Genomic DNA, 27,910 nt, shown 5'->3' with positions numbered 1-27,910 from the left:
ATGAAGGATAAATTTGAACGTCTAAGAATTCAAAACATTTGTATGGCAAAACCCCTTTGTCACCGACATCAGAAGAAAAAAAAATTAATAAAACATATGGCACAGCCTCTTTGACAGGATACTGAGAGAAAAAAAAAAAAAAAGATGTTCATGCTTCTCTGGAATAAAATGCAGTTTCAAGAAACACTTCTTGAGGACACACTCGGTCAGGTGCTCTTACGTGCCAAGGACACAGCTAAGCAGGGAGATGAGTTTCCTGCTCTCACTGAGCTTATGATCCAGTGATGAGTGAGGCAGATAGGAAAAAAAAGTCTTTAATGTCACCCAGAGATGAGCAGTATGATTAAAATGAAGCCCAATGCTGCCTGAGAGATTAGTGGGGGCCGGTGAGGAGCAGGGGGTCAGGGAAGGTCATTTTGAATAGGTAATCATTAACTGAGGTCCAAAGGACAGCAAAGAGCAGCAGAAATTTGGGGCAAAGGTTTTCCAAGTGGGGGAGCAGCCAGTGCAAGGCATGATGTGAAGGAGGAAGAACTAGGCCTGTATGAGGGGGTGAGAGAAAGCCAGGTGGGAGCCTGGTAGGAGTAGAGGCTGAGGACTGGGTTCAGGCTGCAGGTCATATTTTTGTAAGTGGTGTTACCTTTTATTTTACATGTAAAGGAAATCATTGGACCTTTCAAGTAGGGCATTGACTTCTGGCTCCTGGAAGGAGGATGCGGCCGCCTTCAATTGCTTTGAGATTTCCAACGGTCTACCGTAGCCACGGCACGTGGTGAGGTCCTAGGTATGTTCTCCCCAAAATCAAATCACAACATAGGAAGAATCTATTCAAAACAGTAGAATGGAAATGCCAGTATCCAGAAGGTTCCACGAGGTATCATAACATAAAGAATCGCAGAGCTCTTAACCAATTCTGAGGTACATCTACTATCTTCAGCCATTTGCTCTTTCTTCCACTTCATCTTTTTATTTTTTATGCTTTGCCAGCCCAGTGCACTTGAAGGCCAATTTTATATACACTTTCTATTTCGAAATCTGAGCTCTTTTTGAAATCTCACTGCTTTACACGAAAGTACGCGGCTTTTTTTTTTTTAATTTAAGTTGTCATGAATATGTGAAAATTTACCACAAACTGAGATTTTTTTCATTTCTCCAATTAACCAAGAAAAATAATGTGCCTCTTGGAAAGAGTTCACATGTGACTGGGAAAGAGACTTATATAGAAATGGACATAAATGTCAGTGTTTGTGTGTGCACACATGAATGTAGGTGGGGGGAGTGGAGATGTGCAGAGGACCACGACACACACCACCGGTGACAGACACCTACAGCTAGCCCAAACTCAAATCCAGTTCCTCATGACCCAGCTGTGACTCCATCCTCCCTTTTCTCCCACTCAAGAAAGTAGTTCTGAGGCACCTGGGTGGGACTGTCAGTTAGCATCCAACTCTTGGTTTCAGCTCAGGTCATGATCTCAGGGTCATGAGATCAAGCCCCAAGTCAGGCTCTGTGCTTATTGGGAAGTCGGCTTGAAGATTATCTTACTCTACCCTCCCCCCATGCAAGCTCTCTCTCTCTCTCTCTCAGAAAAAGAAAAAAAAAGAAAGAAAGAAGTTCTGTGAATTGAGGGAGATTAAGAAGGCAGATGAATGTGTTGAAAACTCAGCAGAAGAAATGAGCCCACTCTGCTGTTTGCCTTGAATCAAATCATGATAGAATTCATTTCAAAATTCCAAAGGGACATGAAATTGTTTTTTCCAGCAAGCAAAAGCCCAAAGGACAGAAACCCCTGAAATATGCTGTGTGATAGTAAAACAAAAGTTACTACAAACTGTATAAATAATTAATAGAAACAACAGGTAGCAATAAATGATAATTTAGGAAACTCATCATTCGATGAATTGATTTTAGGCAAATAGGTCTGCTCCACTCAGGTGTGCTTCTTACTGTTTGAAATCTCATCCTAAGCATTTACGGAGCCTTACGTCTTGTACTGAGAGTCGAGAGAATGTAAAGTTGTCAGACCTGAGACAGAAAGAGAGTGGGCACATCTCTTCCTAAGTTTCTGGAGCCCACAAAGGGAGCATTGCTCCCAGAGCCTACACCTGGAGCAGCTGCCTCTCCACACAAGCTCAGACATTTGTTTTGCTTAAAGTCTAAAAAAAAGTACAATTTTGCAAAATCATGGTTTTTTGCTTATTTGAAATGATATCACAGCAAGGCTATTGTATTGTTACAGAAGCTCAGAATATATAAAGAAAGTAGAATGTTAGAAAAAAATAACAAAAATCACATTTTAGTTTTTAACATCTTCATTCTTTTTTTTTTAAGATTTATTTATTTATTTATTTATGCATGAGAGACACAGACTGAAAGAGAGAGGCAGAGACAGAGGCAGAGGCAGAATCAGGGAACCCAATGTGGGACTCGATCCCGCATCCGCATCCGGGGATCACGACCTGAGCCGAAGGCAGACAATCAACCACTGAGTCACCCAGGGTTCCCAACATCTTCATTCTTTTTTTTTCTTTTTTTTTTTTTTTGTAGTTAAATCAAAGTAAAAAAAATTTTTTTTAATTTTTTTTTAATTTTTTTTTTCATTCTTAAGTGAAACACTCGTTCTGGGAGCTGATTTTTTTCTATTATTTCTAAAACTTTTTAAAGGAGTTGTCTCCATTCCACTGTGCCACATTCACTTGACAAACCCTGAGTATCTGCCATGTGTCAGCTAAGTTTGACCCCATCAAAGGCTCAGAATTCCTGCTTCCTTGGGGTCTGTTAGCACTAAGACCAAGTACAATGTCAGTGTAATTACCACCAGGATGAATGTTCTCCAGACAGGACACAGAGGATTAATAGAGCCTACCCTCTCTCTCATGGTACCTTTATCTCCTTTCCTCTCAAAATAAAAAGTGAAAGTCATCTTCAGTTAAACTTGATCGCCATGATTATACTGATTCCAGTTAAGTGAGCTACAATGCAGGAAATGATGCTTATGACTAGAACATCCGACCTCATGGGTGCTGATGTATAATTCAATAAACTCATAAGCATAGAAGTAAAATAATCAAACCTATTAAACCACCCATCAGGCCTGCTGACACTGTCAATCACATACACAAAACATTCACACCACACATTCAAATACACTTGTGTATGTAATTGAAGAGAAGCAGAATATGCCACCCCAAAATCTACCTTTTGGCATAAGGATTATTTAGGGCTGGTTATCTTTAAGAAATAACAGACACAGGAGAAACTCTGAAAAATGAATGCCTTTCCGTGAAACATTTACATTTATGAAGGAAATCTCCATTTGTAAGGACCTCTTCCTTACAAGGAAGAGGTTCCAAGAAGAGGAGGTTAAGTACATCTCTAGAAACTCTTAGCAATGAAGAATGTGAGGACTTAAATCTTTGAAACAGTCTTACCCCAGTTGACTATGCTTTTCCTGGCTACCTCCCCTAGCTGGCCTGCCCCCACCAACATCTTCTCTTGTCTTTAGCTGGCCATCATACATAAGGTGATGGCCAGGGCTATTTCAGGGTGTTACTCCATTTTCCTGGGGCTCTCCATACATACAGAAGGTGGACATGATATTAGACTTCTGTCCATTTTTCTCCTGTTAATCTGTCTTTTTATTACAGAGGAGGGTCTCAGCAAAGAATCTAGAAGGGTAGAGGGAAAATTTCCTTCTCTACAATATACATCAACACACAGACACAGGCACATCACACTCACATTCATACACCAGCTCACATATCTATACCAAAAACCTCCCATGCTCATTTCCTACCTGACAAAGGAAAAACAAAAATATCTAGATGTGGAGGTAGAGTTTCTTATTACTGGAACTGCAAGCATGTCCTTTTCTTCCTATTGCTAATCTCCCCATCCATCCTAAAGATTTGCAGAAGTACAGAATGAGACACATCCCAAAGGCAGGGGGTGGGTGGGGAGCAGGGATGCATTTGCTTGCTCCAGGCAGAGCACCTCTGTGAAAGAATTTCAATGTGAAATGAAGATTCTCACAAATGTATCCTCAGAAAATCAGACCTTTAAGAACTGAGAGATTGATTTCCATTAAATGTATGCTTTACGGAAGACTGAGACTTATCTCCTGACAGATGAACATCTGTCAAGAATCTCTCTCCATCCTTAAACCGACAAATTGACTGCTTCAAGTCTGGCTGGACTTTGCCCTCTCTGCATTCTTTGCCTTTAAATATAGCGCCAACCCCAAGCTTCCCCACAGCCTCACTTGTAGCTTGCTCCAGTGCGCATTTACTGAATTATAATTCCTCCACTATTCCCAAAGAAACCCAATTTTTGGTCATTTGAGCTGGCCTCACGTTACCTCTGTATTGAGGTTGATACTTTCTTCGTCTGCAAAAAAAAAAACCTCACCCTGAGAACCGTACTGATGTCATCTTTGATTTCTGTAACACTTCTCTTTTGAAAAATCAAAGCTTTCACACTGAACCAGCTAGTTTGTTCACTACACTTCAGTATTATTGCTTGACTTTTATAGAAAGCAAACACTAAAATGTCACTTGCAGGTGATGGGGATGAGCAGTGAACTCCGGTCTCCTAGCTGCTAGTGCTCTTTCTGGAGATTCTATAGTGACTATAGCCAAGGGCCTCCAGACAAAAAGAAAGAAAAGGGAGAAAAGAGAGGGATGATCTAAGCGAGAGTCCCTATCATAATCAGATGATGTTGAGTCTCCTCTTGGAAGAAAAATTGATGAAAAATCTGTCATCCCAAAGGCTTATTTCTGAATCTGAACAGTTCTTCAAGTATGAAAATCTCTGTGGTTCCAAACATTAACATCATTTGCCCAAAATATGTAAGAAAAATAACAGGACCCATAGCCCAGTTGCAGGGTAACATAAGGATGGGGACTCTGCTCAGGGAGGGAAAATCCCAAATAGTAGTATCTGGAAGAGTGAGTGGCAAAACCCAGGGATGAGCTCCAATATGCCCATCCTTATTATTGTTCTTCCCACCCACACTACGCACTGCCTCTTCTGATACTGCAAGTCTACTTTACTGTACTTTATGGTCAGCATTTGAGAAGCCCCTGCCCTATGCCTAGATAAAAATTAATTCAGAAGTATTTAGTGAGCACCTACTGTGTACACCTCACTATTCCAGGTATCAAGGGAGAGTGTCAAAGATAAAAGGAGATCATCCCTAACCCCAAGGAATATGTAAGCTGGCTGAAAAGACAACACTATACCATTAGCCAATCTAAGTTGTACATTCAGGAAGAGAAAAGGGAAATCCAGAAGTACCAAAGAAGTCATGAAATGCTTCATGAAAGAATAGAACTGAATTGGACCCTGATACCTCATTCTTACTCCTAAAACTCTAAAATTAAGCCTGGGTCCCCCACCTGCAGGGGCAGCACACAATGGTGGAGTGGGTGGTTTGTGGGCTTCCTCTTCTGTGCCTGGCTTAAATCCTGAATCTGCATATAACTATGTTTGTGGCTTCAGGAAAGTCATTTAACTCCCCGAGTCCTAGTCAACTCATCCATAAAATGAGACTACAGGGCTAATGTGTGTCAAGGCTGCATTAGTGTCCGCCACATAGCAGGTGCTCAACCATGGTAATTATCAATATCCGGAGTTACTTCAATATGCTGAGAGGCAAAACGTTTCCTATGTTAGCTGCAATCATCAAAATTTACCAAATACCTTCAAGCTTTATGTTTAGGGCCGTAATTCCCATGGTTTGCCACACATTTGGAACACCTGTGGATCTTTACACTCATAACTGGGTCCCACCTCATATGGTCCGACTAAGTGGATCTGGGGTGCAATTTAGGCATTGAGATTTTTAAAAGCTCTCCAAGTCCCGTGATGCTAATGTGCAACCAAGTTTGGAACCACCATGTTATGGTGGAAATCGGCTTCCTATTCCACTGGAGGCCCCCAGCGCAGCAGACCAAGAATCAGGCATGGGAAGCACTTCTTTACATGGGTACTTTTTTTCATTCTATTACTCAGAGAAACAGGACCAATAGCATAAATAGATCCTACCCACCTATATAAACTATGATCCAATGAAGGTCAATGGTTATTAGTTCTGATCCCTTAGAGAGAACACACATACATACCCCCAAACAAAAGCGAACCAGAGAGAGAGCATTTCTAGCTTCACCTCTTCACTTTAAAGACAAGGAAATTGAAGCCCAGAGGGACAGTGACTTGCCCAAAGTCACAGAGCAAATGGCAGTTCTAGGACTAGCTCACAGGACTTCAGAAGTTGACCATAAAACCCATATGATGGTTTGCCAGTTGTATTATCCGGCCTGGGGTCCTGGGTGCCCCAGACATTCTGAAAGTTGTTCTGGCTCTTGCTATACCCTGTGAGATGAGCTGCTGATGGCAAAGGCCAGGACTCTTGATGTCCTTCCAAATAGTAGAGCCAGCCCTCCAGGGAGCGATGGTTCATCGTGGGCCTGGATGTACATATTTTGAAAGGGAAAGCAAAATAAATGGGAGGCAGATCCATGAGCTAATTGCTTTGAGATCATTATAATCAATATCAGTTGCCCCAGGCCAAGGCTGCCTTTGGCTTGTCAGGCTGCTGACATTTTGTGCTCGGTCAGCCGGCTCCTCACTTCAAAGTGATAACATTATTGATTTGCCTCCTGTCCCATTAAAGCCTCCCTCTCACCTCCCAAGGGATAGATGATGCCCATGCTTGTGATTTGCTCAGCCACACACTCCTTAGCAGGAAAGGCTACATGATGAGAGGCTCACCTTTGTGATTTCACACCCCAAGATTCTATCCACAGCCTAAAAGTGCCCTTTCACACAAATCATACTGCCTGATTTCCCTAAATGCCCTTTTCATCCCTCTCTACATGTCAACCGTTTAAACACATTCCCTGACACATTCTCTGCCTCTTCCCTGATGATGCTCAGCTCCGAGCTTGCACTGAAGGTGAGCGGCGTGCCAGTTGCTCTCGCCCCTGTGCCAGGGGGGTGTCGGGAAGATCCTGGGCCTTGTGGTCAGACGGAGCTGGGTTCAAATCACTGCTTCACCATTTACCAGTGCTATGACCTTGAACAGTTTACCTAAACCCCATTCTGGACCTTCAAATCCTCATCTTCGAGAGGGCGATTAATAATATCCACCCCATCACTTTGCTGAGCTTGAACATGAGATCATCTATAGGAAGCAAGCACTGAGCTTGGTGACCCATAAGCAAGTCTTATCTGTTCCTTCTTCTCCTGCTCCTTCCTGATAGACTGTGACCACCTTCAGGCAAGGCCCCTCTTTGCTCATCTCTGTGTGGCCCTAGCACCATATATGGCATGGGGGAGCCACAGTGGATGTTTGTAGAACTGGGGACAGCAACGCAGATAAACTTTTCTGGATGATGACACTGCCTCCCGGAGTGATTAAGTGGCCCTTGCTGGTGATAGAAATGAGTATGCTATGTTCCAGCACGTTAATCTTTCTCTCAGTCTTGGTGCTGTTAATTCCGGAACAGTCTGAACACAACAACCGTGCCGACTTAGTGTGGTGCTTGTTGCACAACTTTCCCTCAATTAACTGGTCTTTGATTAATGGGTACCACAGACTCCTACCATCGTCTACACCAGCCCCGCTTTGCTTGCTGCAGCTGCCCCCCTCCTTCCCCACATAGCCACTCCTGGGTACCAAGCAGACGCTGCTCAGAGCAGAGGTGCTGACACAGACGCAGCCCGGGTTACCCCCAAGTTACCTGCACCTGGGACCCAGGGCTCTGCTTCCAGCTGCATTCCAGCTTCTGCACAAATAACACTTCACAAGCCAAAATGCTTTCACGGGCTCCAATTTTTGAGACTAATTCTCTCTTCTGAATTCTTGTTCTGTATCTCAGCCCAGGGGGCAGACCCTTTCACCCAAGGGCAGATCCAGACGCTACCTGCCCATTGGTCTGAATTTCTGTCTCCCACCTGAGTTCTCATGATTAGCTCCACTCACCTGCTGGGGTCCCTGGTACTGCGCCATCTGGAAGTACCTGCTGCGGTCATTATTGACAGAACTGCTCAGAGGGCTCATTTGCCCGCTTAGACTCTTCACCTCTACCATCAACCAGGTATGCCCCTTACGTCCTGCCTGGGTCCCGGCTCTTCACCTGTGCAGACCCTTGGCGCACACACTGCAATGACTTTCCTTCCCCAATACTATTCTTATTTCTCAATTTACCTTTATCTTACAAATCCCTCTTACCACATCACCGGCTACAAAATACACACTTGTCCTTTCATGTCAATTTAGCAACAGTGACATTTCTTTTGTTTCTTTTCTGATAACATATATTTAACAAATAAAGATCATGTAATAAAAGTAAAAATACCAACGTAAAAAGCAAAAGTCCTCCTTTAAGCCCTGCAAAATCCCACTAACCTGCTGACAGATAACCATGGTCAGAAATGCCATGTGAATACAATGGCTGAATAACATTTCTATTTTTTTTTTCTCCAGACTTCCGAATTTGCTCCCCCTTGGCCACTGCTAGACCAGGTGTACAAACATGGGTGTGAACACACATTTAATTGCTTGATATGGGAAAGGCCACAGCAAGACGACAAGGTTCCTCAGGCTTCCTATTTCTGGTTTCCTTGGTTTCACTGGTCCTTGGTACCTAACATTTGGTAATACTGTGTCTTCAGTGTGTCCAAAACTGGCATTCCTATAGCTGAAGCCTGGTGCTAGAGCAGGTGGGGTTCTCCAGGGCAGAAACACACCCCAGGTTCAGCAGCATCCTTAAACACAGGCCCTAAAGCCTGGCCTCAAATGTATTTTAGCAGGTGGTGCAATTCTGAGCAATATTCTTAGTGTCCACACTGTACCTTATCACCTTCCTTTATGAACCAGGAATGGTTTGATTAGGAAGAAGGTAGGACCCTTCCTCCTTCACCTGGGGGAAAAAAAAAAAAAAACAACCAAGAGTAATTCAAGATCTCTGCTGTGGAGTACTGTGGCAAAGACCCTTGCCTGCAGCAGAAGAGATTTTGATAGCTCACATCAAGGCTAAAATAATTTCTGTCCAAGAGGTCCCAAACATCCCTCTCTGCCACATTCTCTTTAAACCCAGAGATTCTGTTCTAGCAGCTACAGTTAGCAGCAAATGCACTGCAGTCAAGGGAAACAAAGAGACCTTTACAAGTCTCACATCCTTATCCAATCTAAGGATCTTGGTCCCTTGATCAGCCATTTGGGCTCCCCTTGCCATTTTGCTCATGCTAACTGGATTTGCGATGTCTCGATTCTTTCTTTGCAAAAACAGCAGTTACCCTGGACCAGGCACTGTCCTAAGCACCTTTCACTCAGTAATTCATGTAATCTGTACCAAGTCCTGTGACATAAGGGCTAGGATCTGTACCCAAAAGTGGAAGCCTGGAGGCAAGTTTGATAGGACAGTTCACGCAAGCTGGCACAGCTAGCAAAATCATATTTGAACCCAGGCGGTCTGAGGCCAGCACCCATGTAGTGGACCAACTGTGCCAGAGCAGCTGTCAAAGCCCAAGCTCTAGAAAGCCATCTCTATTCTCTGGGACAAACATCATCTTGCGCGTGGCAGGCAACTACTGAAGAGCAAAGGAATCTTCTGAATATGTAGACTCACTGACGTGCAACCCAAGGGTCATGCCTCCCTCTGACCAAAAAAAAAAAACAAGAATGAATGCCTCTGGCCTGAACCTGAAGTTTTAAGCCATTTGAGATACCCGATAGTCTAGAAAGAATGTTCATCAGAGCTAAGACAAAGAAATATAAGGCTAATACAATTTCGACCCACTTGTTTATGACTTAAGTGAAGTTGTTTCAATCCACTTGTTTATGACAAGGAAAAATATAATGTGATGTTTAGAAGTAAAGTTGTTTTGATATAAAGATGAAGTAAGTTGTGTCAGGGTAGCATCATCTCCTGCTGTCACCAATAAGAACTCAGAAGCTCAGCCATTGAGGGGTCCCACTGAGGGCTCAGCAATAAAAACATGAAGAAGCAACTACAACAAGGGGATATTTAGACTATAAATACTGAGAGTTTGTGAGGACTGTCTGACAGTGTTCCATCTGGGCAAGCCTGTATTTTGTTGATCGAAAATAGCTCTCTGAAGACCTTGGGGGCAATTAGCTCTTGCAGTGCTGAAGGCAACTCTTTTATGAAGATCATCTTGCCTGGCAACACCAGCACCCTCGTTCCTCAGCAACACATTCTAGCAACACAGGACTTTTACTTTTGTGCTGGCAACTTTCCATTGGCTGAGCCACGCCTCCGAGTACCAACTCCTATAAAGGTACACATCAACTCATTTGGACTTTACTCCTTTCACTCTCCTTTCCTGAACAACAGTATGATCAATAATATGATCAATCGCTCACTATTTGGGATGTATTATTTCTTCATTGGCTTGCTCAGAGACACTTTCCTGCTATGGGCTTGTGAAATTCCCACCATGCACCTATGTTAAATAAACTATTGGCAAAGGCTATCTCAATCTCTGAGCATTAATTTGCCCCAAAACGTAACAGTCTCCACCCAAATCAAAGACCACTGTGTGAACCTCGTTAAGAAGCCAAAGTGCAGACCTCATCCTGGAGGGACACGTCGCAGAGTACAAATGAAATCACTATGATTTGAACACGCAGCTCAAAGGGTGAGACCAACAAGGAAATAAGAATAAAACAATTTGTTTTGAGGACCTACTATGTGTTGGGCTCTTCGCTTACATTATTTTTTAATCCACATGACACAGAGAGATCATCAATGTTCCCATTGTAAAGATAAGGAAAGCTGAGACAAAGACCTTCCAAGTCACGGAGGTAGTACTGGTAGTGCAACTAATCCTATTAAAGTCTATTTAAATCCAAACAATTTTAAATAAACATTGGATAATTACATAAGTGGTGTCAGGCAGACTGGGACAATCCAAAAAGAATGAGCTACACTTTAGTCTCACCCCCAGCCCAGCAGCTGGAAAGCAGGCCCACAGAGACTCTACATGGGAGTCATCGGAAAGCACCCAACGAGGAAGCAGGACCTGGGAGGGTCCCGGCAACTACAAGAAGCTGAGATTGGCAGCATTCTGCAGCCACTTAGTGGCTTTGTTTGTGTTGGTTACCAAAGGCTTCTGTATGTTCTGAATTTCTCCTCAGTTGCCTGTCAGTGGCAGGGGCTCTGTTTTCTTCATTGGGTCCCCACGATGTCTAAAAAAGTGTGTCGTATCATAGCCAGTAGGATTGGAAATGGCATTAGGAATGTGACGAAGATAAATGCTGTGAAAAAAAAAGAAGAAGCTAACGTACCTTCAGCCTCTTAGCTCAGTACCTGGCGAGTTTTATATCATTTGATCCTCAATGAGTGGATGAGGCTGATAATATAATTACACTGATCTTAGAGATGAGGGAACTGAGGTAGAGAATATAAGTGATTGCCGGCAAAATGGACAACTATTACGTTGTACAGCAGGAATTGTGAAAGTAGATCTGCCCAATGTCAAAATCCATACCCAACCAACACGGGCCCTGCACTGCATCACAGTAGTCATTGAAAAAGGCGTCTATTAAGATGAACATTCCGTATGGTCTTATTTCAGCATGAAGAGTTGTGGACTTCAATAGAGTAATAGTACCGATCTTGAATTTTTAGCATCTTATACCTTCCACAGCACTCTTATAAATTCCTTGTCTTTTAAGGTGACAGTACTGTCCATCCGTAGGGTAGCTCTTTCTCTCGGTGCTGAATCTGTTTATTATCTAACCACTTGTTTCCTATCAATCATTCCTTTCTGTGTGTCAACTCTTTACCTTGTGTTCTGTTTCGTTATTTAAACTTTCTTGGTATTCCCTATTTCCCATATCATTTAGAACAGTATCTGGCACATAGTAAATACACAATAAATATTTGAAATGTGTCTTGCACACAGTAGACATTCAATACATTTTCATGGAATTAAATATATTCTCCTCACTCAATACTCTCACGTTTGCACACAGGAGACTCTATGCTGGAACTAACCTATTTTCTAAATGAGAAATCTGAGACTCGGCCACTGGAAATGTATGGCCTTGGACCACACAGCCACTTCGTAATTTTGTAAGAACCTAAATGTCACATCCTGACTCCCAGTCCAGTGCTCTTTCCTTCCCTTATTCCACTAGATCACATGGTATGAATAGTAGCAGGGTGATACAACTGGAGTTGACATCTTTAATCTGTCTTGAAGTTGAATCATCAAGCCTGGGAACAAAAATACAGCGCAAGAATCCAAGAAGGCTTCCAGTAACACCCTCAGCCAAGGAGCCAGGAAGTGGAGGCTGAGGATCAGGGAGGGCTAGGAGAACTTTGAAGGTCTCTCAAAGCAACTCTGTGCTTCTGGCTTTGCTTTTTACAGTGATTTGCAGAGCAGCTTTTAGAATGAAAATGGCCTGAGGGCTTGTTCCTGGAGGCCAAAAAGGAAGACAGGGCTGTAGTGCTTACTTTGCAGCCTGATTTAGGAGTAGGGGAGAATTTGGCAGGGGCCAGAGGGTAAAGGAACCACAAAAATGGGTGGAAATAAGGTGAATTGCAAAGGCTCATAACAACATCAGAAGTTGTCCTAGACACCTGCACCCCGATGTTTCTAGCAGCAATGGCCACAATAGCCAAACTGTGGAAGGAGCCTCGGTGTCCATCGACAGATGAATGGATAAAGAAGATGTGGTCTATGTATACACTGGAATATTACTCAGCCATTAGAAATGACAAATACCCACCATTTGCTTCGACGTGGATGGAACTAGAGGGTATTATGCTGAGTGAAATAAGTCAATCAGAGAAGGACAAACATTATATGGTCTCAAAAAAAATGAGTGGGAAATACCAGAAAGGGAGACAGAACGTGAGAGACTCCTAACTCTGGGAAACGAACTAGGGGTGGTGGAAGGGGAGGCAGGTGGTGGGTGGGGGTGACGGGCACTGAAGGGGGCACTTGATGGGATGAGCACTGGGTGTTATTCTATATGTTGGCAAATTGAACATCAATAAAAAATAAATTAAAAAAAAAAAAGAAGTCCTAGAAACTTAATGGTAGAGACCTTTGGAGTTTCCTCATGGGGAGCACATCCCCAGCGAGGGAGCACTGCGTGCCAGGCACCCTGTGCGACAGGCACACTGCTTCCCCCATAGCCATTTAGAAAATATCTAACGGTCCATGAACATTGAGCTAAGTTTTTCATACTTCAGAGAGGTCGAGGAGATACGGCAAGGGTTTGAGAGTGCAGAGGAGAAAAGATCATACTCCCTCTATCCTTCAGAATTCTTGGCTGAGACCGCCTGCAATAAAAGATAGCTTATAACAAGATTAAACAAACGGAAGCTTATTAACATTGTTTTTTAAAAAGGAAATCGAGGTCCAAAATGGAGTTAATTGTCCCCAGGGCCCCAAACCCAGACTTGATTTAAGTTCCAACCTCTCCCAGAAATGTGACTTTTAGACAATCTAAAACTTCCTAATCAGCACTAGCAAAGTGATTTACAGAAGACCTCTGCTCATCCCTTCTCCCAAAAAGAATGCCTGAAACAATCTTTCTTGCTAATAGCTATCTTGCCCTTCTCTCCTTCTCTGTATAAAACACTTCTGTTTCGTACAACTCCTTGGAGTGAATGTCAAGTTACTAGAATGTTGCCTAATTCGTGAATCTTTGGATAAAGCCAATTAGATGTTCAAATTTACTTAGTTGAATTTTTGTTCCTAAACAACATGTACACTTGAGTAGCTCGCTGAGATGGCCAAAGCTACCTACCACCCTACAGCCATCTTCAGCTATAAGCAAAAGAAAGGTGTCCAGGGGTAAGGAGAGGCTCCCTATAGGATGGTACCAGGAAAAGCACAATAAACAAGGATAACGTTTATTATGCAGATTTAATTCTACCCCTCTCCTTGGATGAACATTTCTTGTGATTTGGATTTAGAGTCATTCTCTCCTCTTGAACAGAGGGACCCGCCCTTACAAATGGAGATTTCCTTTAGAAATGTAAATTTCTCTCACAAAAGGGTAACTTCCCTTCTATTTTCTGAACTTCCCCTGGGTCTGCTGTTTCTCAAAATTATCAGCTCAAAAGACATATTTCAGGTGGTGTGTTCTGCTACCCTTACAAAAGCGTTCCTGTTCTTTAGTCCTAAGGAGTAAGAGACCTGGGCTACATCCTTGGGTGGGGTCGGGATGGAGGTAAGTGATGGGAGGGGAGATTCACAGGAAGAGAGGCAGGGCATCCAATTTGGGTAAATTGGTTTTTCCTAGGGTCTAATGCATCAGATCATTAAGTGAAAAGGTATTTTAAGTGACACCTATGGGGAGTATTTTCAGTGCGATCAAACAATATAATAAACCATTAAACAGTGGCACAGTGACTTTCTAAACCGGGACTTCAAAGGATTAACATAATAGAAGCAGAATTAAAACAAATGAGGCTCATCTTGCTTTCTTTCCCGAACACAACTAGAGAAATTAAATACAAAGGCAGTATGATAAACAATTATACAAAAACAGGTGGAGGCACTTAGAGATCATTCATCGTCTCTCTGAAATTCTCTTTGGGACTCCCACTGATGTAGGCAGGCAGGCACCTAGAGAATGTCCCACAGGACTAGCCAAGAGGGCCCTTGCTTTCAGGAAGGATGGAAATCAGACTCAAGCCAGCAGGAGGTGAAAGCAGATTTTATTGAAGATATATATAGGCAGAGAGCGAGATACAGAGTGTCCTGGAGATGGGAAGGAAAAGAGCACGTGTCTCCTCTGCTTGGCGTCTGGTGTTTTTACTGGTGATTGTGGCCTGGTGCACATGTCCTCTCAGGCATCCAGGAACTAACTGGTCAGAACAAAGACAGTGTCCAGGTGTCCTTCATAAGTCATTTGTTCCCTGGGGCCAGGGGTCTTGGCATCAAGGTGCTTGGAGTCAGTGGTTTTGGAAGACCTTTATGACACTCCACCCCATCACTCATCACTCCTTAGATGCTAGCTATTGTGCTGGAAGATATCATTTTCTCTTTGTCACTTACCAGGACAACATATGCTATCTGCATGCCAAGGCATGTGTAGAGTTGAAGAGGGGGTGGTTTGCAGGTTTGGGCAAGAATAGAAGCTGGAGCAAAGGGGTAAAACAGCTATTTTTATGGGGTCTCTTTGGTTTCGCTCTCTCAATCACAACGCTGTACTATTCTGATCTATTTGACCCTAGTATCTCTCCCCCTTTAATCTTCTTCTGCTGAATTCTTTCTGATTCCTCTCTGCCCTCCTGGACATATCTGGGTTCTCCTAGAGCTAAAACTTCAGTTCTTTTTCTCCTGCGACAGAGGTGACATGGCATCTTGGAACATCATGTCTTGTAGCTCCCAAAGCCTGGCATTACCACTGGCCAGCTGGTGGGCCCGGCCAAACCAGTTAATCTCTCTGAATCTCCAACGTCTCATCTTTAAAAATAAGTCACACAATATCTGCCTCAGAAGGTTTTTAATAATGATTAAATAGAGAGATGGCTTCTAACATTCCTGCCACCAGGTGGGTGCTTCACAAAACCAAGGTGTACCTAGCAGCATTGTCTTACTTTATCTCAAACTCTGCTAACTTCAAATAGACTTTTCTGTCTTTAACTGCTTGCCACAGCACAGTACTATATTTGTATTTCTGTTGTGCTAGAAGACACATAGCCTAAAACTTGCCTTTTTCACCATTTTTAAGCGTACGGTTCAGTAGTGCTAACTACTCACATTGTTGAGCTAAGTCCAGGATCTGTTTTGTCTTACAAAACTGAAACTATACTTGTGAGATAACTGCTCATTTTGCCCTCCCCCCAGCCCATGGCAACCACCATTCTATTTCCTGTCTCTATGAATTTGACTATTCTCAGCACTTCATAGAAGTTAAATCATACAGTATTTGTCTTTTTGTCCCTGGCTTCTTTCACTTAACGTAACGTCCTCAAGGTTCATCCATGCATGGTACGTGCAGAATTTAGTTTTTTCTTAGGAATGAATAATATTTCATTTTATTGTATACCCCATTTGTCTATCCATGTATATCCACCCACCAACATTTGAGCTGCTTCTATCGCCTGGCTGGTAGGGAGAATGCTGCAATGAACATGGGTGTACAAGAATCTCTTCCAGACCCTGTTTTCAGTTTGGTGGTGGGGCGGGGGGGAGCAGGCATATGCCCAAACATGGTATTGTTGGATTGAAATGGGGTTTTGAGCGGGGGAGAGGAGAGCTTAGTTCAGGTCTCACAGAGTGGAAGAATGAATCTCCCAAACAAAGGAGAGGGAGTAAAGCAATAGAAGTTTACTAAGCAAAGATACAGAGAAAGCTCTTAGAAGTGAGAGGGGTCTGGACAGGGTTGCCACGGAGGGCTTTTTTGGCTGGCCTTTTATAGAAAACCTGACTGGGAGGGGTGAGGGCCTTGAGATTTCTGTTGTCATCTTGAGTGAACAACAAGACTTGATTACTTGATAGCTAAGGAAGATACTCCTTAGTATTTTGGAGCCAGGGGGCCAGATTTACTGCCTTATCTCTGTTGCATCTCAGTGACCTTGGGATTTATGGGAGCCTGACCTTGGGGCCTCTCAATGTCCTTGGGACTTGTGAGAACCCAGAGATTTGTGGGACCCCAACTCTGGGCCTTTCCCTTATCCTTCCCTGCCTAGCCTCATTTTTCCCTAACTCAGGATCATATGGCAATTCTATTTTTAATTTTTTGAGGAATTGCCATGCTGTTTTCCATAGTAGCTGGACCATTTTACCTTCTCACCAATGGTGCAAGGGTTCCAATGTTTCAACAGCCTTGCCAACACTTGTTAATTTCTGGGTTTTTTTTTTTTTTCTTTCTGAGTTTTGATCATAAATAGCTGCCCTAATTGGCATGAGGCAATATATCATAGTGGCTTTGATTTGCATTTCCCTCATGATTAATAGTATTGAGCAGCATTTCTTATAGTTGTTGACCATTACCATATTTTCATCTTTATTAAGTTTCATAACATCACTTTGTTTTTTTTTTTTGTTTTTTTTTTAATTTATTTTTTATTGGTGTTCAATTTACTAACATACAGAATAACACCCAGTGCCCGTCACCCATTCACTCCCACCCCCCGCCCTCCTCCCCTTCCACCACCCCTAGTTCGTTTCCCAGAGTTAGCAGTCTTTACGTTCTGTCTCCCTTTCTGATATTTCCCACACATTTCTTCTCCCTTCCCTTATATTCCCTTTCACTATTATTTATATTCCCCAAATGAATGAGAACATATAATGTTTGTCCTTCTCCGACTGACTTACATCACTTTGAATATACTTAAAAATACATGCACTTTTATTCCTCGAACTTCCTTTCCCAAATTTCCTGTTCTTTGTAAATTTCCCATTTATCCAGACTAGAAATATCATCTTAATCATTTACTATCCCGAATGACTCTACAAGCCCTCACATTCTTTTCTTTGTAATGATTCTTACTTTCACACAATTCCTTCCACTTCTGCATGACTTTCCTCATCAGGAACCTACTGTGCTTAGTACAATGTTGTCATGCACATGGTGACTTCCTTTTCTCCATTAGCTCCTATCCATCATGAGCACCGTTGACAAATTAATTCACTTTTAAAATACCACATTTATTTTATAATTACTTTGATCGAGATTTAGTAAAAATTGTCTACTATCCACTCCAGAGGTTCTTGGAATTTGTCTCCCATAGAATGTTTTCCCTTATTTGGCAGAAATATTCTGCTGATAAAATTTAATAATGGCAGTCATTTCCCAAATCACAAAAAAGTTAAGTTGACGATTAAGAATTTTTTTTCAATTTTTAACTTTTCTCCTACTTTTGCTTTTTTAGTTTTCCATGCTTGCCACTAATTGACGGGCAGATGACAGGACAATGAAAAAAAATAGTCCATAATTACAATTAATAGAAAAGCTCAGAAATCATGAACTTTATCTATTTGGGCAACTGAAGCTTTTCTTCATTGTCATTGTAGCTACTTGGTTTATTAGTCAGTATATAGACGTGGTTTCCTACTCGCGAAAAAAAACGGTGTTGGGAAAATTTGACAGCCACATGAAACAGAACGAAAGTGGGCCACTATCTTACACCAAGCACAAAACTAACTCAAAATAGATTAAAAACTTGAATATAAGACCTGAAACCATTAAACTTCTAGAAGAAAACATAGGTGGTATGCTCCTTGGCATCTGTCTTGGTAATGATTTTTTTGGATTTGATACCAAAACCAAAGGCAATAGAAACAAAAATAAACAAGTGGGACTATATCAAACTGAAAACCTTGTAAGGGGCGTGTGGGTGGCTTAGTCAGTTAAACATCTGACTCTTGGGCAGCCAGGGTGGCTCAGTGGTTTAGCGCCACCTTCGGCCCAGGTCATGATCCTGGACCCCAGGATCGAGTCCCACATCAGGCTCTCTGCATGAAGCCTGCTTCTCCCTCTGCCTGTGTCTCTGCCTCTCTCTTTCTCTCTCTGTGTCTCTCATGAATGAATGAATGAAATGTTAAAAGAAAAATCTGACTCTTGATTTCGGCTCAGGTCATGATCTCAGGGTCCTGAGATCAAGCCCGTAGTCAGGCTCCTAGCTCTGCACGAAGTCTGATTGGGATTCTCTCTCTCCTGCCCCTCCCTTCTGCTTGCATGCTCTATATAAATAAATAAATAAATAAATAAATAAATAAATAAATAAATAAATAAATACACAAATATATAAAATCTTTTTAAAATCCCTGAAAACCTTCTGCAGAGCAAAGGAAACCATCAACCAAACAAAAAGGCAACCTAATAAATGGAAGAAAATATTTACAAGTCATTTATCTGATAAGAGGTTAATATCCAAAATACATAAAAAGCTTATACAACTTGATAGCAAACACACAATACAATTTAAAAATGGGCAAAGGATCTGAATAGACCTTTTTCTAAAGAAGACATACAGATGACCAATAGGTACATGAAAAGATGCTCAACAACACTATTCATCAGGAAAATGCAAATCAAAACCTCAATGAGATATCACTTCACACTTATGAGAATTGTCATCATCAAAAAGACTAGAAATAACAAGTGTTGAGGAGGATGTGGAGAAAAGGTAACCCTCATACACTGTTAGTAAGAATGTAAATTCATGCAGCCACTGTGGATAGCAATATGGAGATTCCTGAAAAATTAAAAACATAATTGCATCTGATCCAGCAATTCCACCTCTGGATATTTATCAAAAGAATATGAATACACTAACACAAAAAGATATATGCATCCTCATGTCCATTGCAACATTATTTATAATTTTAACATTATAATTTATAATGTTCTTGGTATTTATAATAGCCAAGACATGGAAAGTGTCCATTGATGGATACATGGATAAAGACAATATGATCTATATGTCTATCTATCTGTCCATCTACCTACCTATCTATAAAGGAAAATTATTCAGTCACAAAAGCAAGAATTAAATCTTGCTGTTTACAACAATATGAATGTACCTTGAGGGTATTATGCAAAGTGAAATAAGTCAGATAAATAAGAAAGACAAATTCATAGCACATGATTTCACTTACATATGGAATCTAAAAACAAGCAAGCAAACAAAACCAGTCCATAGATACAAAGAATAGATCGGTGGTTGCCAGAGGCGAGGGGTGGAGGGAGGTGATATGGGTGAAGGGAGTCAAAAGGTACAAACTTCTAGTTATAAAACAAATAAATAATTCTTGGGGATGCAATGTCCAGCATGGCAACATAGTTAATAATATTGTGTTGAATGTTTGAACATTGCTAAAAGAGAGTATTCTAAAAGCTCTCATTACAAGAAAAATATCTATAACTATGTACAGTAATGGACGTTAACTATATTTATTGCAAAGATCATTTTGCAATATATACAAATATCAAAGCATTATGTTGTACACTTGAAACTAACATTATATGTCAATTATACCTCAATAAAAATAAAATAAAAAGCATTAGATACAAATAAGAAAAAGAAATTGCTAAATGTCTCCCAGGATCTATTCAAACTCTCTTCCCTTTAGCAATAGAATCACCTGAATTTTAGTATGGTACAAGTTAGCCCAAATAAATACAGGATTTGCTAGCTATCCTTGCAATTAGGTGTGGCCATACGATGTAGTTCTGGCCAATAAGTGGAAATGATGTTTACAACTTCCAGATTATATCTTTAAAAAGAAACTTTTCTTGGGGTGCCTGGGTGGCTCAGTCGGTTAAGCATCTGCCTTTGGCTCAGTTCATGATCCCAGGTCCTGAGATCGAGCCCTGAATTGGGTTTATCCGGTCTCCTTCTGCCCCCACTGCGCTCCTGCGCTCTCCCTCTCTCTCTCAAAATAAGTACATAAAATCTTTAAAAAGAAAAAAAAAAAAAAACTTCTAAATGTCACATGTGTAGCAACCAACTTTGACCCAGAACCACCTTTTACTTTAAGTCTTTCAGTGACTTTGTGGTAAAAAATATCCTACCAACTCTGGACAACTCCCCTTTGCACTGTTAAATGAGAAAGAAACAAAAATTTTGTTATATTGAAATTATTGTAACTTTGGATTTTCTTGATGTAGAAACTTAACCCCCCTCCCCCACAAAAAAGTCTCAGGCATTATATTTAGGGTTAGATATTTTATATGATTTCCTAAAAGATGTGTAAAGAATTAGAGAAGGTTTTGCAATGGCTGGCAAGATCCTGGGAGAAGCCTGTTTTGATTTAGTGAGTTTGTATCTCAAATAAAATAAAGCAGTTTACACAATAGTTACTGCAGCCCATCCCCCATTTATCTGCCGATCTTGAGGTAAATTAAACAGCTGCTAACCCCACCCTCCTGATGCCACAGCCTCTAAGGAGGTGGGCCAGTCTTTAGGCAGCTCGGCATGGCTGTTCAGGTACAGAGACAGGCACAGGTATGGACTAGGAAAAGGAGCAGCCCTGGACAACTGGGATGGCCTTACAGTCACATTGTTTGCATGAAGACCCCCACTAATCTATTGTTTTAATTTTCTCCCTGAATAAAGATCATTACAAGAGGACCCAGGGCATTTACATTGTCCAAATAAAGCCATAAACACTTCATCCACTTACAACCATATTTATCTGGGGAAAAAAAAAAAAAAGATCATCAATTTTATGAGATTTTCCTACCCTGTAATGAAAGAATGGAGTAAAGTAATGATAGACCTTTATTCTTTCTTTCTTTCTTTGTTCTTTCTTTCTTTTCTTTCTTTCTTTCTTTTTCTTTCTTCCTTTTGTCTTTCTTTTTTCCTTCTTTTGTTCCCTTCTTCCTTTCTTGCATTTTTTTCCATTTGTGAATGATATAAAGAATGAATAATTCGGGTAAAATATGTAAGCGCAGAAATTAACCCTTACATACACAGTCAAGTAGTATTTGACAAGGGAGGTGAGAATACTCAATACCGAAAGATATTCAATAAATGATGTTGGGAGAACTGGATAATCACATGCAGAAGAATGACCTCCATCTTATATCACTCACAGCATCTTATAACACTTGAAATTTATTTGAAGGCTTAAACATAATACTTTAGGCCATGTATCTCCAACAAGAACATATAGGGGAAATAAAGCTCCTTGATATTGGCCTTGGCAATGATTTTTTTTTGGATATTACACCAAAAGCACAAGGAATAAAAACAAAACTAACAAGCTTCTGTGCAGGAAAGAAATGATCAACAAAACGAAAAGACAGCCTACCGAATACAAGAAAATATTTGCAAATCACATATCTGATAAGGAATTAATATCCAAATATATAAGGAGCTGATACAACCTAATATTTTTTTTTAAATCCAATTAAAAAATGGGCAGTGGAACTGAATTTCCAAAGAAGACATACAAATGGCCAACAGGTACATGAAAAAGTGCTCAACATCACTAGTCATCAGGAAAATGCAAAATAAAATCATAATGAGGTATCACCTCATAGCTGTTAGAATGGCTATCATCAAAAGGCAAAGGATATCAAGTTGGCAAGGATGTGGAGAGAAAAGAACCCTTTGGAGGGAATGTAAATTTGTACAGACATTGTGGAAAAGAGTATGGCAATTCCTCAAAAAATTAAAAATAGGATTTCAAATGATCCAGTTAATCCCACTTCTGGATATCTTATCCAAAGGAAATGAAACAGGGTATCACTGAGATATCTGACTCCCATGCTTATTGCAGTATTATTCACAATAGCCAAGATAAGGAAACAATCTAGCAACATAAGTGGCTGTCTTAGATGAATGGATAAAGAAGATGTGATGTACATAATGATGAAAAAGAAGGCATTTGCAACAACATAGATGGACCTCGAGGAACTGTGCTAAGTAAATTATAAGTCAGACAGACAAAGACAAATACTGTATGATTTTACTTTTATGTGAAATCAAAAATGCCAAACTCATGGCAACAGAGAGCAGAATGGTGATTGCCAAGGGCTAGGAGAGTGGGGTCATGTGGTGATGCTAGTCAAAGAGTACAAACTCCCCCTTATAAGATGAGTAAGTTCTGGGGATCTGATATAGAGCACAGTGATTATGTTAACAAGCCTATATTATGTACTTAAAATTTGGTGAAAGAATAGACGTTAAATTCTCACTACCAAAGGAATAGTAATTATGTGAAGTGATAGGAGTGTCACCTTGTTACCTAACCCTACTGTAATAATTTTACATTTACAATTTACAATTTAGTTATAAATAAGTGTATCAAATCAATACATTGTACACTTTAAACTCACACAGTGTTATATGTCAATTATATCTCAATAAAACTGGGGGGGGGGGAACCTGTTTATTTCTATATTTCATCTAACAAGATGCAGCTATCCTGACAAGGGAAGAAATTCCCAACTTCTCCCCAAAACAAGGGGATACAAAGTCCGAACTGACTCTGTATCCAACACCAGCTACACTTTGCTCAAATGCTCCCAGTGTCTATTGCTTAAAGTTAAAATTGTAAAGTTGACTTTGAACGACTTGTGTATAAAACAAAAAAAGAGGGGGCACTTAGGTGGCTCAGTGGTTGAGCATCTGCCTTCGGCTCAGGTCATGATCCCAGGGTCCTGGGATCCAGTCCCACATTGGGCTCCCTATGAGGAGCCTGCATCTCCCTCTGCCTGTGTCTCTGCCTCTCCCTGTCTCTCCTGAAAAATTTTTTTTAAAAAATCTTTAAAAAAATGAGAAGAAAATGATTAGCCTATATAAATATACATATTGTAAGAGAAATATGCAAAGTTACCAGAGTCCCCATCTATAATTGGTCAGAATACCCTCCATAATTGATATCTATGGCTTTCTTCTTCCACTAGTCATCCCACATTTCTACCTCCTTCAGCCAGAACTTCCCATGGGTCACGACCTCTTTTAGAGTGAGATCCTGGTTTGTTCATCTGGCTTCGGGGGAGTTGAAGGACTTTAGGGCTAAAGAAATTAACTAGCTGTGTAGGCCAGTCTCAGATGGGTGATCCATACAGACGCTGATATTGCCCAAGGAAAGACAGACATTGATGAGGAACAAGCACTGAATCCAGGAAAGTGAGACAATGTCTCAGCCTGGACCGAGGCCTATGAGGGCTACGTAGGAGGGCCACACTCTACCACAAAGAGAACTCTGATGTACAATTTAACTGCAGCCAAAATACACGCCAGACACTTTTTCTCCACCCTCCATCCCCATAATCAGGATGGAGCATGTAAGGAACAAAACAGCTGCTCAGAATTTTAGGGATTTACCAAAAAGAACAAATGTCTCCTATAGTGTGGGCTGTGTCATGCCATTCTTCAATGAGCTGAGATAAGTGATTCATGGATTTGAATCACCCATGACATCTGTCACATGGAGTCTCTAAAGCTGATGTGGATTTGCAGTGAGGCGTGCCCTGCTCTGTTTAGGTCTCTGTGTGTGAGGGTGCGTGTGTGGAGGGGGGAGAGACTCATATCATTATACATTAAGGAGTTTGATGCTTTTTAATTTTAAATAGTTGGAAATGAAAAAAAGTGCCAAATGAACCTGAATGCTCAGATTTAGCTGTCCTTTCTATCTTTCTAGAAAAGAGATATTAATAAACTCTGACTCCTGAGCCACCCTCTGGACTTTTACAGAGGCCCAAGGCATACTTCAAGTGGATATGGGGCAGGATCTTCACAATTTAAAGCCAGAATAAAAATATATTTCATTCACTTTGCCTAGGACATGTATTTCAGTTCCCTAGGCCTTGGAATTCATGTCATATAGAATCCCCTAGAAACAGCTGGGTTGTTGTGATAAATGGATGGACATATGCAAAATCCTCTGATAGCAGGCTCTGTAAGTATTGGCTTCTTTCCCTTCTTTCCATCGTCCTTATCAGTAGGAGCAAAGCCTATTCTTTTTTTTTTTTAATTTGTATTTAAATTCAATTTAGTTAAAACATAGTGTATTATTACTTTCAGAGGTAGAGTTCAATGATTCATCAGTTGCATATAGCACCCAGGGCTTATAACATCAGGTGCTCTCCTTAATGCCGATCATCCAGTTACCCGGTTCCCCCACCCCTCCAGCCACCCCAATTTGTTTCCTAGAGTTAAGAGTATAAAGCCTATTCTTTTTTCCATAAAACCCCAAGGGCAATGCATTAGAAAAGCCCCCCAAAATTATAAATTGTGTCACTGTATCATCCTACTCAAAAGCATCCAAGCCATCAACAGGACAAGGTTGGGTTCAAGTATCAGCTCCCCACTTACTGGAAGTGGGACTTTTGGCAAAAATCCATGTGCACAGTCTCAGTTTCCTCCTCTGAAGAATGAGATAATAATGACAGATGGTCATCAAAGGAAAGTTTCAATAAAAGAATACATATAAAGTACTTAGCACTGTTCCTGGCATGTAGTAGTGTACACTCAGAAGCCGTCAGCTAGAAGGTCTGCCTTTTAATGACCTTCACTTTCATCCTAATTTGCACAAAACAAAGCAAAAGACAGAGAAATCAAAACAGTTTGGGAGACCTTGCTTTTGTCTTAATAACAGAAAAGCTGGTCTAAGTCCTTAATTCCATTCTAAGTTCCCTTGACATCTGTGTCTCCCACCACCTGCCCTGACTTCACCTGGAGATTTTGCTCTCTGTGTTCCACACCATCTTAGAGAGTACAAATATCACAATCACATGATAGTGAATGGGTAGGTGTAGGGGAGGAGCTCCCTGAGAGATGCCCATACACACATGTACATGCACATACACACAGCCACACCCACACCCACCTTTACAAAACCAGAGCAGAGGGCCCAGAAGCCCATTAAAGATAAAAATGTTTGTTTTCCACATTTGGCTCAATTCTAATGAAAACATCTGGGTGTCACAGTGATGGTAGGAGCAAATCTGGGTAGCTACAGAAAGCACCTCCAGACCAGCCAGGAAGCCAGAGCCCTACGGATGCATGAGGAACCAGTTCTGGAGGTGTTAGCACCAGGGAGATGGGTGTCACCTCCTACATCTCTGAGATTCTGCAAGAGTATAATTTGGAGGGTTATAGGTCTTCTTGGGTTTTTTTTTGGGGGGGGGGAGGCGCAAATCTACTTATTAGTTTTTGAAATAAAGTAGTCCTTACGTCTGTGTCTATATTTGTCTGTGTGTAGTTGTGTGGGGTGGTAGTAAAGATGGGATCAGAATCACTTTGAAGACTTTGTCAGAATAAATAGATAAACATTCCCCTACCAGCTCCTAAAATGCCAAGGTTTCGATTCATCTGTTGTTGAAGGTCTTTTGATGAAGAGTCTCAGGTAATTCTGACACGCACACACTCCAGCTGAGATGATCAGTAGCAAAGTATCAGCAAGGGCATGTTTATTTACTCCCAAACAGTTTATTTAAAAGTAGAAAGATAAAGCAATCCAGAACCCTTCCATGCAGGGTAAGGGCATTCAGTTCACAAGGGGCATCCATGTTTCCTGTTCATATTTTTCTCCCAAAGCCTACTCGATGCCTTCCCTTCCCTTTTTCCCCTTGTTCTCCTTTTCCCTATTCCTCTGTCTGTTACCCATTTCCTTTCTCCACTTCGCTTCTTCCTATTAGTCCCTGTGGACACTTGCATTAGGGAAGTCTACATTTGCCACTGGCTTATTTTTTTTTAAGACTTTATTCATTTATTTAAGAGAGGGAGAGGGAGAGAGAGAGCACAGCAGAGGGAGCAACAGAGGGAGAAGGAGAGACAGACTCCCTGCTGAGCAAGAGCCCAACATGCGCCTCAGTATAGGACCCTGGAGATCATGACCTAAGCCGAAGGCAGATGCTTAACCAACTGAACCACCCAGGACACCCAACCACTGGCTGATTTAAATACCTTCCCACTAGGTGCATCTCTGGACCCTCAGGTAGCACCTTCGCTGTGATGCTGTTAACCTGTCTGTGTTCCCCACAGTGGGTCAGGGAGGGGGCTGACCTGAGCCTGCTCTCTCATCTTTGGTGACACATTGTCCTGTCTGGGCTGTTCCCTACCATTTCCAGGCTTCCCTCACTCACTGCTGGTCTCCTTTCTGGGTGCTCCTGCTTGCCCAGGCACCCCTGCGGAGCACAGCAGTTCTCAAACTTCCTCAGATTCCCCCAGAAGGCTTGTTAGAGCAGTCTCCTGGGGCTCCCTCCCTCCAACTTCCTGATTTGTAAGACTGGGTGGGGTCCTAAGAATTTGCTTTTTTCTCATAATTTCCCAGTCACTGTTGGTTCAGGCACCACACTTTCAGAACCACTGGTGAACAGAAGAAGAGAACATAAGCACCAAAGTCACTTGACTTCCATTATGAATTTAGCCACTGACGGCTGAGTCACCCAGGCAACTTATTTGCTTTCATAGAGGCTCTGTATCCTCAGCTGTAATAATATGATAATAACCTCACAGAACTATTTTAAGGAGTAAACAAGATATTGTCTTTCTGGCTTTCTGTGTGAGAAGCAAAATTTATTAAATGGGATCTGAGACATTGAGCTTCCTTCTAGCCATGATGAGCCAATGCAGGTAACACCAGTCCCCAGCACCAATGCTGTATGGTGGTTAGGGATGTGAGTAACCACTTAAATGCACAAAGTCTCAGTATTTGCCCACCTTCCCCTGACACTCCGGCTCCCTGCCAACGTGTAGTCCAAACAGAGAAGGGAAGAAAGTCACTTTCATCTTCCTGGTCCTCTTTCCCCTCCCTCTCTCCCTCACTCATGACGTTCAATCTGGAATCCTGTAGCTAATTCCAAGGAGCACATTTTGTCCTTAGAAGGAATGTACAGGGCTTGCATTCCTGTGCTCAGAAGAGAGTGTGGTCTAATGGGTAGGAAGTGGGAGCGGTAGGGTGGTGGGTTCTATTTAAAGCCTCCCCACTGAGTCACTGAGGCATCCAAGAGACATGGTTTCACTTCTGGGCCTTCGGTTTCCTCTTGGTAGAGGGAGGAGTGATATCCCCTTCTTAGCAGGGTGCTTCTGAGGGCAGAGAAGTCCGTGTTTGAAAGCACTTGGAGCTGCGGAGTTATGTGGTCATATCAAATGTGGACTCTCTGGAGGCACCTAATTCCTCCACCTTCTCACTACAGAATGCTTATGTCCAGATAGTCAGGCATGTCAAGACTCTATCCTGAGTCACCTGAAGGCCTGTAGCTTGGAAATATTCAAGATAATGAGAATTCTGTAAGCACTCCTGCTGAGTCAGCATGCCCCTTCCCTGAGGTTTGGGGCAAGCAAAAGCAGGGAGCAGAGGGACCCCTGGCCCAGGACCCTGATTGAAACATGTCTGGGCCCAACTATGTCTGTTCCATCTTTGGAACCTTGGACCAGAGCCCTCACCACTCTGAGTCTCGAACTCTGGTGATCCCTGACACCCCACCCCTTCTGACCCTTTGACATCC

The 27,910-nt window shown here is 41.8% G+C and overlaps 1 long non-coding RNA gene across 2 annotated transcripts in view; it reads right to left on the bottom strand.

Annotated features, from left to right (window-relative positions):
* Positions 1 to 662: 662 nt before the first annotated feature.
* LOC144307076 (uncharacterized) overlaps positions 663 to 27,910 on the bottom strand; it is a 130,396-nt gene continuing 103,148 nt past the window's right edge. Inside the window, exon 6 of one of the 2 annotated variants that reach the window (XR_013374048.1) lies at positions 663 to 824. This is a non-coding gene — a long non-coding RNA (uncharacterized LOC144307076). Of the gene's footprint in view, positions 825 to 14,728; positions 14,859 to 27,910 lie in introns of those variants that run through there. The other variant, XR_013374049.1, reaches the window with a different exon arrangement.

This window comes from Canis aureus, chromosome 38, assembly GCF_053574225.1.
Source record: "Canis aureus isolate CA01 chromosome 38, VMU_Caureus_v.1.0, whole genome shotgun sequence".
NCBI lineage: Eukaryota > Metazoa > Chordata > Mammalia > Carnivora > Canidae > Canis > Canis aureus.
This window is presented reverse-complemented; position numbering and strand designations above follow the sequence as displayed.